Source organism: Pinus tabuliformis, chromosome 3_2, assembly GCF_031772625.1.
Source record: "Pinus tabuliformis cultivar Carrire ecotype Pingquan chromosome 3_2, CPIR1, whole genome shotgun sequence".
Taxonomy (NCBI): Eukaryota; Viridiplantae; Streptophyta; class Pinopsida; order Pinales; family Pinaceae; genus Pinus; species Pinus tabuliformis.
Window position 1 is genome coordinate 606,406,459 of NC_142302.1, and position 15,404 is coordinate 606,421,862.

Below are 15,404 nucleotides of genomic sequence, written 5' to 3' on the forward strand. Positions count from 1 at the left end.
TACATGTACTCATAACTGATGCATGGATTAGAGTGAATCAAATATACAAGTAAATACAATACATCAATGCAATACAAGTATATAGGAGAACATGCAAAACTTTATTGATAGAAGTAACAGGGTTCTGAGAAGGTTACAACCATTGATGGCTCCAATCCAGCAGCACCTCCCCAGCAGCAAGAACTCTCCTCTTCACCTCTAGTAAAACAATCACCCAATAGCTCTAACTGTAAACCAACAGCACCTCCTTGCTTTACACAAAATTCTAGCCCCCTTAGACCTCATAGAAGAGCTCTATATATAGGAGAGAAGAAGAGAGGATGAGTCAGCTTGAGGCTGGCATAGAGCTGACTAGTGTCCTCTCCCTCTTCAGTTAATCTTCAGTTCTTGAGTCCACTTGGAGATCCTTGCTTACACATGGTGATCAAGTACCTCTTACTCATCACAGGGCGAATCTCATGAACCAAGTGTCAGTTTGGAAGCTTCCTGGGCAGTTGACACCTTGCAGAATGACTGTGCCACTTGGCCAATCTCGCCCAGCGCAGGTAGCCTTCATTAGATTTGACTTCCAGCGCAGGTACAAGGAGGAGCAGTTGCATTCCAGCGCAGATGCTCAGTGGAGCAGCTGACATGATCCAAAATTAGCCTGTTTTGAAGTGTTTTCAGGTGGAGAACTGATATTTTCCTTTATTGATTACCGGTCAATAATGAAAACCGTTAACAAGCGCGAGAGGAATCACCAATAATGACGATGACCCTCAAGGTACCGCAGTACAATTTACGTGGCGTGAATAAAGGACTTGGCGTCGAACGCCACGCAAAATCTTCTGGTCGAAGGTCATTGATGTATACCTGTCGCCGGAAGTGAGAAACTTGCCATTGAGGCATGCAAGCTTCAAAGTACTGATGGGGGTGTTCCTAGATCAACTTCTTGGATAATGAGCTGAAGTCGACAAGAAGCGATCCGTCAAAGGAGGGCCTTAATGAATCCCACATCAATGACACGGAACGGAGCTAATGATTTTAGTGGAGGTGAAAACAAACTGTGACATATGATTCAGGGTGGCGATCGTGAATGGATGAAGGATAATGTATGGCAGTGGATGGGACACGGTTGACACTTTCAGAATGACCCCTCTTGAACATATAACGACACTGATGCGATGGATCGGTAGCATTACCCCAAAAGTGGATGGTTTGGCGAGGACCATGGTGATGAGACCGGTGAATGAAACAACCCAACCCGATGTGGTACGGAGGAAAAGTGTCATGTTCAAGAGTGACTTGCTACCATTAAACTTTGATGTTCTCCCAATTTTTCCCCAGTCATTTCTGACCAGTACCTCTTTATTTTTGTCAAGCTTGAGGAGGATAACATATGCTTGTTCTATAACCTGCCCTTCGGGCAAGCCCATCGCTATGATTTAACGAGCCTAGCGATAGGGAAACTCGTTCTCGTCTAAAGACAAGTTTGTCGCTATTTAATCATTTTAACGAGTCTAACGACAAGGAAAACTCGGTCCTTTTCATTTTTAGAGAGTCTGAAAAGGTACAGAAAGTCAACTCCATGATTCCTTTTTCGTCATCTAATCCCTTAAGTCCGAAAAAGTATAAAACAATACAGAAGGGATGGCTATTCGGTACTTTTACGAGCCGAACAAGACAAGCGCTCGATCTTTTTGTGCAATAATCCCTCAGGTCCAAAAAGATTAAAATCTAGAGGAGGGATAGCGTTCCGGTCATTTAACGAGCTGGAAGGCCAAAACTCGGCAAACTTTTCATATTTTACGAGTCAGTGAAAAGAGCTCAAAGAAGACTCGTCTTTTGAGGAACGAGTGATAAACAGGGATAGCAGCAGATTCCAGGTACAGGTTGGAATTTTCCAATCACGGCAGTGTCACAAGGATGGCTAGGTGAAATCACTCTTCGCAGCTGTTTCTCAAAAGAGGTAAACACACACATGGAAGTGAATGATCGGCCAAATGAACAGTGGAGGTGATGGATGAAAACACGATCAAGGTTCTTATGGCTGATGAATTTACAATCTCAAAAGGTTATTTACCGGGATAGGTTCATTTTTTCCATGAGCTTGAACTCTGGGGGAAACTTTTGCTCACACTTTTCTATTTTTTAACGAGCATAAATTCAGTCATAAAACTGCTCGAATTTTGTGTTTATTTTTTAACGAGCATGAACTATATGCTAAAACTGCTCGATATACCAGTCATAATAAGAACGCCTCCTATGAGATAACTATTTTTTAAGGAGCTTTATCTCACAAAGCTATGCTCCAATTTTGGCAAATTTTACCTTTGCCCCACAGGCTTTCTTCATGCAAGGTCGGAAACGGCTAATCCTACGAGTTTAAAGGGTTAGACCTACAGGTTTAAAGGGAGGACCTAAAAATTTAAAAAAATAAATAGTCGTCCCTCTCTCACATTCCAAAAGTTTGCATGCCCCCAGGTATAGGATAGAATTTCGGGGCTGCCCCTTTATCAACGAGGTTTGCCTCTTTCTTATTATCCGAAGAGGGTTCTATTTGCTGCCGCAAATCAATCTCTTTCTTCGGCGGTGTCTATCATTGGGTTGTCCAAAGATGGTTACCCTCTGTCACAACAATATAGTCCCCTACTTTGCAGGCTGCCCCTGCTTATCCTTCAAAACATATGTTTTAATGGGCGAGGCTTGAATTCAAAGATGGCTACTACTTGTTGCAATAAGGGAATTCCTACTTGGGCATTGCCCACTTTTTTAGACAAAGGTGAATGACTCTTTTGTCAAACTCATAACTTTAACAAAAGAATACTATTCCAGAACAACCCCACTTCCTTCCACGGACGGGGTACGGACTAGTCATATTCTTCTGCGGAAATTCTTCCTTATACCCGAGGTTTCTTCTGCCCGAAGCAGACCAGGGTGCATGCCCCCTGGGTCCTAGTCTTTCTTTCCGAATCACTCGCATTCATCGGGAAGGAGGACTGGGGGTGGAGGCGAATCTTGAGTGAACAGACCATTTAGGAATGGTATTTGACTATTTGCGATGCGAGATCCCGGAAATGAAAGTTGGTCTACGAGCTTGACCACCCTTCCTTCGTGTGGAAAACACATTACTCTAAAGAGTGAGGAGACTATCGCTCCCATGCAATAAATATAGTCGCGTCCGAGGAGTAGGTTATAATCCAAGGGTCCTTGGACGACCATCACGTTTATATTAACGGTCTTCCCTTTCAATGTAACAGGTACATTGGGGAGGATTCCTAATGGTCGACTGGTTCCTTTATCAAAACCTGAGAGATTTCTCAACTCAGGTAAAAGCGCTGGGGAACCCAGTGCTTTCCAAGCAACAGAGGAAAGGATACTCACAGACGCCCCTTCATCAATGATAGTACCAGCCATAATCATTCTATAGATCTGGACAATGATTCTGAATGGTGTACTGGCTGGTAACCGGGGTCTGCCTAGTTGATTCCAATCAAAGGATACAACCAGGTTGCTTGGTGGTGGGACCGAATATACGGCCGGATATGACTCTGATGATGTTCCTTCCTGCGATAAAGGAATGGGCGCATTGCCCTGACGCTCATCGGAGTCGGTGCTGATGAAAAGAACCTGGATGGTGTCATCCTTATTCTCTTCAGTGAGGGTGTCGCATGAAGATGACTCTTCGGCGACGGTGTCATTTGAAGACGGGTCTTCAATGACGGAGTCATTGGACGATAGAACCTCTGAAGGAAGAACCGGGTCAACTGCCGTTTCGACCTTTAGACTTTCGTCTGGTCTAGATTCAGTAGGTTCATTCTCAATGACCGACACTTCAGCTGACCACTTGAGCGGGTCAACTGGATTTTCAACTATCGAGGGATTAGGCGCGAGTTTTTGATATCCAGGAGGAAGTCGCAACGGTGAAACCGGGCGATCTTCCAAAACTCTCTTTGCCTCATCTAAGAATGGACATTTGTGGATGGCATGATTGCCTTCACACAATAGACAGGGTGATCTTGGTCCCCTTCTTCGTCCTTCACTCTCGCTAGTTGACGGAATGCAATCAACATGACAATCAGAGGTTGATGCTACCGGATTGTGCAACCTTGGGGACCAGTCCCTTAGTATCTGGGGAATACAAGGACAATCACGATGGAAATGGATCCCTTTGCAAATGACACATGGCGATTTAGGCCCGGTCGGTGCAGTGTGTGGGTTTTTGTCAGCTTTCTTCTGCTTGCCCCCAGTCGCCTTCGCCATAGGCTCCTTCTGCTTCTTTTCTCTCTTCTTCTTTTCCTTCTTCTCCTTGGGAGGCTGACTTTTGCCAGCTCTACCTTGCGAAGATGAAGGATCAGAGGAAGTATCATAAGAAGTGGAAGGCTGGTGGGTAGTTCTAGATTGCTCTGACTGTTGATTCGACTGCTCAGGATTAGTGGCGATCTGGACTACATTAGTTGAAAAGAGCCATACAGGGAGGCCGATTGTCAATCCTGGAAGTGACAATGTAGCCATATGAGGCGCACCAACATCTCCCCAAGAGGAGAAGGGATTTGGACTTCCGCCAAGGTTACTTCCTTGGTTGGTGGGCTCCATACTTTTCAACTGAAAGATCAACGTGGGAATAACAGGTGATTATGTTCCGCTTAAAATAAATTTTATTAACGACGCTTTTAGACACAAACTTGCTTTTTCATGTTTTAAGAGTCGAGAAAAAGCTAAAGATGACTCTAGTCGCCTTCGATGTATTAACGAGCCCGAAGTGACAAATGCTCGGTTGGACTTTTTCAGTTATAGAGTTTGAAAAAGGCCAAAAGAAACTGCTCTGGAGATCTAGGCAGAGGGTGTGCCAAACCTTTCGCGAAACCACAGAATACGTTTTACAGTACGGGTGGTCGATCTTCGTGAATGCTGTGTTCACTGCATCGCGATCAGTAGGGCGGCCGACACGGTTTCCTAAGGATAAAGGATAAAAGCCTATAGGGGTCTCCCAATATACGCGACGGTACGCGGGAGCACAAGTCCGTGTTAGTGCTACCGACTCTCAGGAGGAATCACCCACCTTCGTAGAGATCGACAGTCACTATGTTTAACGACGCCGGAACACGTCTCTACCTAGACCTCTAGATGTTTGCGTTATGTTACAAAGCGTTGTTATGTAAATTGGGTTTATTTTAATGTTGATCTTGCTTAACAGTTTGCCTTTCAGGGTCGCCACGAGATGTATATATACAACTTCCTATATGCAATCTAAGATGAGAAGCAAATCTTTTCAATCTTTCAACTTTGAAAACCTTAATCTACTGAGGGAAAAGAAAGACACAACTTTTTCCGCAGATCATAGAACACACACTAAAATGCACATTTTCCTAAATCGTCAAGCACACAGTCAAATGCAAAATGCACAATGCATGTATTTCTTTTCGTTATCCTTAATGTTGATGTAAGACAGAAAGGAAACTGTTGTATAATTTTGAATCTAATTTCAAGTAGAAATAAACAAGCTTGTCCAATAATCAAAAAGACACCTTATGATCGACTTGTTTAAACACAGGAAATGTGTAGATCCAAACCATAAAATGAAAAACAAACAGACTCAAACAGCCATGAACAGTAATAAAACTAGCTCTTAAGATCACAAAGACACTTTTACAGTTCAGGATCTAAGAGGCCACAGCTATACTGGTTCGCTTTTCACAATGGGAAATTGTAACTGAAACAAGAAATACTGATAGAACATTCACAGTTTCATCACATAACTGAGGCGGAATAATGTCAAGGAGAATGGTTTACAGCAAGTACAATGACCAGCAAGCAATCAGCAAAAAATCAGTGAAAACAGGGCTCAGACACAAAGGGAAACCTTAGCAAGGCAATGGCTAACTGGACCAGCGCAGGCTCTGGTCTGTCAGTTTGATTCTCAGCGCAGTTCCCGAAGGGAGTACCTGCGCTGAAATGCAGACTGCCTGTGGACAGCCTGCACTGAGACACAAGAGTTGCGTTTACAAGGAATTCCGGGTCATAAAAAGCTCAAAAATGCACTGTTTTTGCTGAAATAAAAAGCTATAGGTCAAGTACAGGCTAAGGGATGATCAAGAGGATGAAAAGCTATCACAAAGAGTAAAGAGTCTTTTGTAGATAAGCTCTTCAAATCTTGAATCTGCTAAAAAATGAGCAAGAGTAGCAGTCCCTCTACTTCGCTTTTGATATAGTCAAAAGCTTTTCGATTTGGTACTCTTTTCTTCAAGAAATGAATAACAAAATACTACAAACACCAACAAGGTACTAGGTTCCCCAGCGGAGTCGCCAGTTTGTTGTGGGGAAAAGTATCCGACTCGGATGACCCTATCCCTACTCTAAAGGTGACAGTCTTTAGCAACAACTGAAAGTAAAGCTTTGATATTTTCCTTTATGAAAGTACAGAGAGAAGGAAGAAAAGATTAACCAACCTGGTGTCTTTCGCTTAGTCGATCCTTATCCTCTCTATTTGTCTCTTGTTCCTAGCTCCTTGCTCTCTTTGCCGGTCCAGCTACACACAGATCCTGCACAAAACAAGAGAGGAAACTACAAGATACATGTACTCATAACTGATGCATGGATTAGAGTGAATCAAATATACAAGTAAATACAATACATCAATGCAATACAAGTATATAGGAGAACATGCAAAACTTTATTGATAGAAGTAACAGGGTTCTGAGAAGGTTACAACCATTGATGGCTCCAATCCAGCAGCACCTCCCCAGCAGCAAGAACTCTCCTCTTCACCTCTAGTAAAACAATCACCCAATAGCTCTAACTGTAAACCAACAGCACCTCCTTGCTTTACACAAAATTCCAGCCTTCCTTAGACCTCATAGAAGAGCTCTATATATAGGAGAGAAGAAGAGAGGATGAGTCAGCTTGAGGCTGGCATAGAGCTGACTAGTGTCCTCTCCCTCTTCAGTTAATCTTCAGTTCTTGAGTCCACTTGGAGATCCTTGCTTACACATGGTGATCAAGTACCTCTTACTCATCACAGGGCGAATCTCATGAACCAAGTGTCAGTTTGGAAGCTTCCTGGGCAGTTGACACCTTGCAGAATGACTGTGCCACTTGGCCAATCTCGCCCAGCGCAGGTAGCCTTCATTAGATTTGACTTCCAGCGCAGGTACAAGGAGGAGCAGTTGCATTCCAGCGCAGATGCTCAGTGGAGCAGCTGACATGATCCAAAATTAGCCTGTTTTGAAGTGTTTTCAGGTGGAGAACTGATTGGAAGTGCTGTTGTTTGATGACCTTGTTCTTTTAGGGGTAAGAACAACATGTTTAGGGACTGAGGATCCCTGTAATTATTGACATTTCATGCTCCATGTCGCGAGGCACAAAAATGTCTATAACACATGTCGCTCTGCCACCTCATTGCCTAAGTCTCCAAAGTTTCTTTCATCACAAGTGGATCTACTTGAGCTTGCTACTTTTTTCCGCCTCTGTATTGTCAACAACCTTCCTCTTGCGTTCATTGCATCCGGTGTGCTTCCTTCAACTTCTGTTCATGGTGCTTCTTTCTATGATGTCACTGCCATCATATATTGATGTCCTTGTTTATGAACAACTTGATGTCTTCGTGGATAGGCAAGTCCATAGATACTTGATCGACTGCCTCCTCAAGTGTGCTCTAAATGGTGTCTTCGACTCTTCTCTCCCGGAAACCATTGTACCTATGCTGCTGAGAGGAAAATGAACACCTTTGATACCTGGAGACATGGAAACATTCATTTCAAGCAATCTGTTAGTCGAAAACCAAAACAAACTTGAGAAATGACTTGCAACATACCTGTGTGACTGATCATGAAGGTTGTGCAATTTCCATCAGGAGGTCTGAAGACTGACTGCCAAAACTATGCAAGGCACAGTCTGGGATGTTAGGAGGCTGACTGACTACTCAAACTATGCAATGCACAGACTAGTCTGGCCTACTGAGGACTGGAAATGCACAATGCGCAATTTCAGTGAGTAGTGACATGCAACCAGCAAACTACATTGCGTAGTTTCTGGGGCCAACAACACACTGCCTCAAAGAATTGTGCAATGCATGCCTGGAGGTTAGTGCTTGGCTAGAATTGCGCAATTTCTAGAGGGAAGGCAAAGCCTTCGCTTCCAGAAATGCGTAATGCTAGCTAGGCAAGGCACGGTCTGGGCCTGGGCAACCTAGTCCGGCCGACGGGCGACTGAAAGCATGAGAAGTGTGAATGCATGATGAGATGAGTGCAAACAAGACTAAATGATCATTCATGCAAACAATAATCACATGATTCAGAAAATGGGAAAGTATGCATGTGTGTGAAGCGAGTCACCGTAATGCATATTATCCGTGGAAAACAGTTTCATGCATGCGACAACAATGAGATGCAAACAAAAACTAAAACGGTGCCAGTACAAGGTAGTATGGATGCAAACAATAGTAAGCACTCACTGAAATCAAGCAAACAACATTCATATGAAGCGAAACAAAAAAAGCTCCAGAAACACAGCACAAGTCATGAGCAACAGCTTACCCCAAGACAGATGATCTGAATGTGCCAACGAATCCTAGATGCAATGTGGGATGCCAGAGTTACAAGGTCAATGTGAGGAGTGAACTTTGCAGCGTCCAGTTGATTATTTTTTATAAGATCAAGGTTTTGACACGCATAACACAAATCTAGGAAAAGCGACACTTGGCAGGAGGTTTCTAAGATGATCCTTGCATGTAACCTCCATCTACTAAAAATATATCCCTGAATCAAGGGATGCCTTTTCATGTTGCCTTGGGAGGAGCAACCCATGCATGCAAATCAGTTTTGCTCGGTCCCGAAGGGAACCGGTCAACTCAACTACACATGCAATGGTATGCTCAGCTGGGAGGAAAAAATGTGCATTTCTGGGAGGGAGTTGGGCTGGCTGCCAAGCGAGATTGCACAATTTCTGGGCAGAGCTGCCGACTACTGCCTAGAATTGCACAATTTCTAGGTTGAGCAGTCTTGTTGGGAGGAAGTGCGCAATTTTATCAGTGAACAGTGACAAGAAGATTTGTGCAATTCTGGAGCCCAACAGGTTGCCAAACAGAACTGCGTAATTTCTCAAGGGAAGGCTGGTTGCCCTCCAGAATTGTGAAATTTCTTGAGGGAGCTGCTCAGCGTGCAGCTGGACCAAGTCCAGTGAAATAGCCTGTGAGGGGGATGCAACAAGATTTGATGGAAAGGCAGTCATTTTGCAAGAAAATCACTGAAGCTTGTGTACTTGACAAGACAAGACATGCTTCTCTAAAAGGTTGGTGGGGAGGCTCTGAAATGAAGCTAAGGAAAAATTTTGGAGGGTGGTTTTAGTTGCTACAACACTTTGAAACACAATGGTAGAACTCCAGCTCTCTGAATGGACCTTGTTCGTGAAAGGAAAGTCTAACACCTCCTGGATTATTATTCAGTTCTCAATTCATCTTGGTTTCCACACTTGCTTGATTATAATATGTAGCATCTACCAAGCTCTTGCTTGATTGACACACATTCCAAGCCAAGTCAACATAGTTGTTTCGATTAGGGTTGAGGGGTATATTGGTGCACAGGCAGTATAGTCGTCAAAGCCTTGATTTCATCTCTGGTGTTGCTCTGCTGCCAGCAGGCCTGGACAGTACCCCGGCAGAGTCATGCGGGAACACAAGCATCACTTTGCTACCAGCGAGCCTATTTAGTACCCCAATGGAGTTACTTGCATCAACTCTCTATGTAAGAAGCCTTTCTCTTCTTTCACCTTATTCATTTTCAAATTTTTTTTCTAACTTTTTTCACTTTTTCCTTTTTTCATTTTTCATCTTCATAACCGTGCATAGCACTTATTCATTTCATAGGTAGAAGAGGGATCCTAACTTATTGAGAGCATAAGAGGTTGTTCCTTTAGAGAAGTAGTTTATGTATACCTTTTACGTGCTTATTAAGGTTTTCCCCCTCACCTTATTCTACTTGACTGAGCTGACAAGGATTAACCCAAAAACAACTGACTAGAGTAGGTGATACTAGTTAGCGTGCAAGTGTTGTGTTTTAACCAAGGTTCACTTCGAACAATACATATTTTCCATTGATGTATCAAGGACTGAAGACAACAAGTTCTTACATAAGAGAGTAGACAACAAATAACCAATGTTGATAGTTGTACAAGCTCTCTCGTACTTTACCCAACTTGTTTCAAGAGTTACATACAGTCCATGCAAAACTAACCTACGGATAATAATAAGCAAACAAACCAGAAAGGAAAGAAATAAGAAGAAAGAAATGAGGAAGTAAAGTGAATAAGAAAACAAACAAGCAAACAAACAAACACACAAAGAAATAAGCAAACATGCATGCAAGCAAACAACCCAAGAGAAAACACTACTCCTACTCCTAAGCTAATAATGCATGGGTCATCTCACATGAAGTGATACTTCAATGCAGCCATTAGTGCATTGGTTGACCCATGTTGGTGAAGGCACAGTTTGTTATCATCGCTGTTGTGCAAACCAAAAAGCATGAAAGATATAACGATGAAGACATATACACTCTGAGCTAACAAGTGACCACAGAACAAAGATGAGTGAAAGCGCATGACATGCACTCTATGGAGCTGCCATGGTGTTGTGCTACACTGTGTGCAGATGTCGAGTGTATGCATTCTCTTGACTGTGACATGTAAGAAAATGTGAGAAAGGTAGACCACTTATGTTTTTCATGTGTGCTTGTCATGTAATAATCCTCCAATGCATGAGCAATGGGATCATGTAGTTCGAGTGGAGGAAGCGAAATCTAGGTGTTTGGTTGATCTTCTATGTAAAGCAGAGAGTGACGAGGAGCCTTAAGTGTTTCAACAATTTCCTGACCAAAAGTGAAACCAACCTCAGGACAGTGAGGTCCTGACACAACCGTCAGCTCGGGCTAAACTGCCTCGACATTCTACGGGGTTTCGACTTCGTTGACAGATAGATCATTGTAGACCAGTGTCTTAGACAAATTAAAAATGATGGAATCAACATCGTGATTAGATGAAGAAGCAGAGAGATCACGACAACCAAGATCAAAAAATTCAGGATGTTTTTCGTCATCCTCATGATTTGATGAATCGGGCAGAGGGGTAGATGGAAATCAAAGATGTTCACCCTTTGTGTTTTCAAAAATGACAAATGACAGATTGGACAAATTTTCAGAGGAAGATGTGTCATCTCCACACTGTAATGACAGACTGACATCCGGTGTGTCCTGTGAACGATTAGAAGAAGAAACATCCGAAAATGAGTTATCATAGGGGAAATCAGTAGTGGAAGAATCATAAGGGATGTCAGGATAAAGCAGATGAGGCACGACTGGAAGGGATTCATCCTTCACCACGGGTTATTCTTTAGATTCCCGCACACACTCATCATGAATGATGACACAGTTTAGCTACATAGCACCAACTCCGTCAAAAACTTGATCCTCGTTCACAGCAGGTGAGGAGTTTGGAATGGAAGAACACAAGAAAATACAATCCAAAGGATCAACAAAATGCAGGAACAGAGGTTGAGGGAATGAATCAACATGACAATCAACAGGTTTGCAAGCCAAATCTGCGTAGAACTTAAGAGTAGTTGGGGTGGGAGGATGTAACAGCTCAACAAATGTGTGTGCATGATCTCCCACATCACTCTGTGATAGTGGAGATGTTTGATGAGGTGAAGGCGGACAGTCACTTGTGACAGCAACTGTGCCTACCTGTGATTGCGCAGCTCCATAACCGAAGTGTGCTAGGAAGGGTTTGGATATGTGAAGAAGATACTCAAATCTCCCATAAATAAATTCCCAATCAATTTCATCTTCGGGAAATCGGTATGCAAGATTGCAAAAGTGTGTATAAAATTGATCAACAAATTCATCATATGCTTTTTGTAATTTCAACATTTCTTGATCGAGTGATTTATGGTTAAAGTGATTGAAAGCACAATCTATCTCTATGACTAGATGAGCAAGAGAATAAATATATTTTTCGGGCAATGTGGCGCACCAGTGCATTGGGTGCCCTCGAAGCATGTAGATGAACAACGTGCAGATCATGTATTCTTCAAAGATTCCATGTCTTTCGCATGAGCCTACAACACCAACTGCATGCTTAACCAAGGCTACGTGGCCTCCACCATCATATATTTTATGTGACAAGTTATCCGAGATCTCCTCTGAGATTATGAATTAATTTCCATAATACATACACTCCGGAAGAGAAACTCTGTAGTTAGTCATGATAGATATGTAGAGATTCAAAACAGATGTGAGGACTCAGCTTGTTATCTGGCCCTCCTTCTAGTGCCAAAATTTTGACAGTGTTGGACCCGCCAACATGAGAGGAGATCTCCCCGGTAAGAAGTCCCAATTAGACCTCAAACCATTTGGTGTAGGAGTCCCAACAGTGGGTCGTATGGTAATGCCTTGACTATGATTTTTCATAGAGGAAAGTAATATGTGCCTGTTGGTAGCACGGGTATGGAAGCTGCAGCAAGCCAAGGAAGGTGCATGAGAGGTTTGAACACACGGGGGTTGAGATGAGTGCACCCCTTGGAAACCTGTGATAGCATGGAGTTAAGAAGGGAACACACGAGCAAATATGCATCACAACATGGAAGGAAAGTTAGGTAGCAATCCAAAGTGATGGTTAAACCAACAACACATTTCAGAAAGATTCATGCATACATACACAGAATAGTCCATACATGCATGCACAAGCAAACAAGTACATATATCATTTAGAGTAAACCATATAGAATAGAATAAAATACAACATATGCATGAAATGTGTTGGCTCTGTTATATTAATAAGTGTAAGTTCCAGTCATACAATACATCCTTGTCTAACCACTAATTCCGACAGTGAAAGGTTACAAACACAACTGCTTTCCACTACTAGCTCTGTGTATTGGAGAAGCCAAGGCTCGTTAAAATACTATCCAAGATCTCTCCAAGATAGTCTTATCAGAAGCTTGGCTAACCAAAATCCTTTACAATGAGTTATGAGGTTCTATTTATAGCAAAGGGTGGGCTAACCCTTGACATTCCCTTTTGTAACAGTTCATCTACCCTCATGACTCTTCATCTACTCTATCACTGTTACATCCAACTATGAACACTTGAACTTCCACTTGACAAGACATTACATTACAATCCACATGTGCCCATGTGAGACAAAATAGCTTGAGCAAGCCTTGTAAGACATCATTGAAACTCAGTCCATTGTGGTGAGACCAACTCTTTGACATGCTTGTGATGGTGAAGGTGGTGAGATGATGCCAAGCTTGGTCATCCATGATGATGTACATGCGCTCCATGGTGACATCTTCCTGAAGCAAACTTTTGCCTTCGTTGCATCTGGGTGCATTGGTATGGATCCTCCATCCAACTCGTCTGCCACCATGCGCATGGTCTTCTTGGTACAGCCGAATCGGCAACACGCTGATGCATAGTGTCCATGCTAATATTCCAGTGCGTGCTGGTGGTCATGCGCATCAACTGTCAACTGGATGTTCAATTCCAGTCAGACTTGATTCTTTTCGTTTCCTTGGTGAGTGTGCTAAATGGGTGGGATCGCATGAGTGCGCACAATAACATGCATACTGCTAAATTCCCTTACATGTGATCAACAACATTGCTCACCATGTCTTCTCTATGCCAGCTACTGGGATGGATCTATAACTTGTACGAGCATAGTTTCATTCATGAGTGCACGTTGCACCCGTTGTTGTACCTGTTCCTGCTACAACTCATTCTCTCATCTATGTAGCTCCTGTTCTTCCTTGAGTTGCTACTTTAGCACATGCAAATCCTTCTCTATTCCATTCTCTATCTTTATGCAATCTTCATGTCGCGCCTCCACCTCATAGCCTAAGTCTCCAAAGTTGACTTCATCACAAGTGTATCTGCTTGAGCTTGCAACTTTGTTCCACCTCTGTGTTGTCAACAACCTTCCTCTTGCGTTTGTTGCATCTGGTGTGCTGCCTTCAACTGTTGTTCATGGTGTTGCTTGCTATGATGCTATTGTCATCATATCTTGATGTCCTTGTTACAAACAACTTGATGTCTTCATGGGTAGGCAAGTTCATAGATACTTGATCAAATGCATCCCCAAGTGTGCTCTATATGGTGTCTCCAACTCTGCTCTCCTGGAAACCATTGTACCTGTGATGCTGGGAGGTAGATGAATCCCTGCGATACCTGGAGACATGGCAACACTCATGGAAAGCAATATGTCAATAAATAACCAAAACGAATTTGAGAACTGACTTGTAACATACCTGTGTGACTGATCATGAAGGTTGCGCAATTTCTGCTAGGAGGTCGAGAGACTGACGTCAAACACTACGCAAGGCACAGTCCGGGCTGTCAGGAGGCTGACTGACTACTTGAACTATGCAATCCATAGTCTAGCCTGGCTTGCTAAGGACTAAAACTGCACAATGCGCAATTTCAGTCAGCATTGGCATGCAACCAGAAAACTGCATTGCGCATTTTCTGGGGCCAATAGGACACTGCCTCCAAGAATTGCATAATGCATCCTTACAAGTCGGCATCTAGTTAGAATTGTGCAATTTATGGAGGGAGGGCAGAGCTTTCACTTTCGGAAATGTGCAGTGCTAGCCGGGAAAGGCACAGTTCGGGTCAAGGTAGCCTAGTCCAGCCAACAGGCGACTAAAAACATGAGAAGTGCTAATGCATGATGAGATGAGTTCAAACAAGAATGAAATATCATTCATGCAAACAACAAGTGCAGGATTCAGAAAATGGGAAAGCATGCAAGTGCATGAAGCGAGTTTTCACAATGGCAATCATCCGTGAAAAACAATGTGATGCATGCGACAACAGTGAGATGCAAACAAAAACTGAAATGGTGCTAATACAAGCTAGTATGCATGCAAACGACAACAAGAGCTCACTGAAATCAAGCAGACATCATTCATATGAAGCGAAACACAAAAAGCACCAAAAATGTAGCGCAAGTCAAGAGCAACAGGCTTACCCCAACACAGCTGAGCTGAATATGCCAATGACTCCTATATGCGATGTGGGATGCCAAAGCTACAAGGTCTATGTGAGGAACGAGATCTGCAGCGTCTAGTTGATGAGTATTGATAAGATCAAGGTTGTGATGTGCATGCCACAAATCTGGGAAAGGCGACACTTGGCGAGAGGTTTCTGAGATGATCCTTGCATGTAACCTCCATATGCTAAAAGTAGATCCTTGAATCAAGGGATATCTTTGCATGTTTCCTTGGGAGGAGTAGTCCATGCATGCAAAACAGTTTTTCTCAGTCCTGGAGGGAACCGATCAACTTAACTGATCATGCAACGATCTGCTGAGCTGGGAGGAAAAATGCGCATTTCTAGGAGGGATTCAGGTTGGCTACCCAGAGGGATTGCACA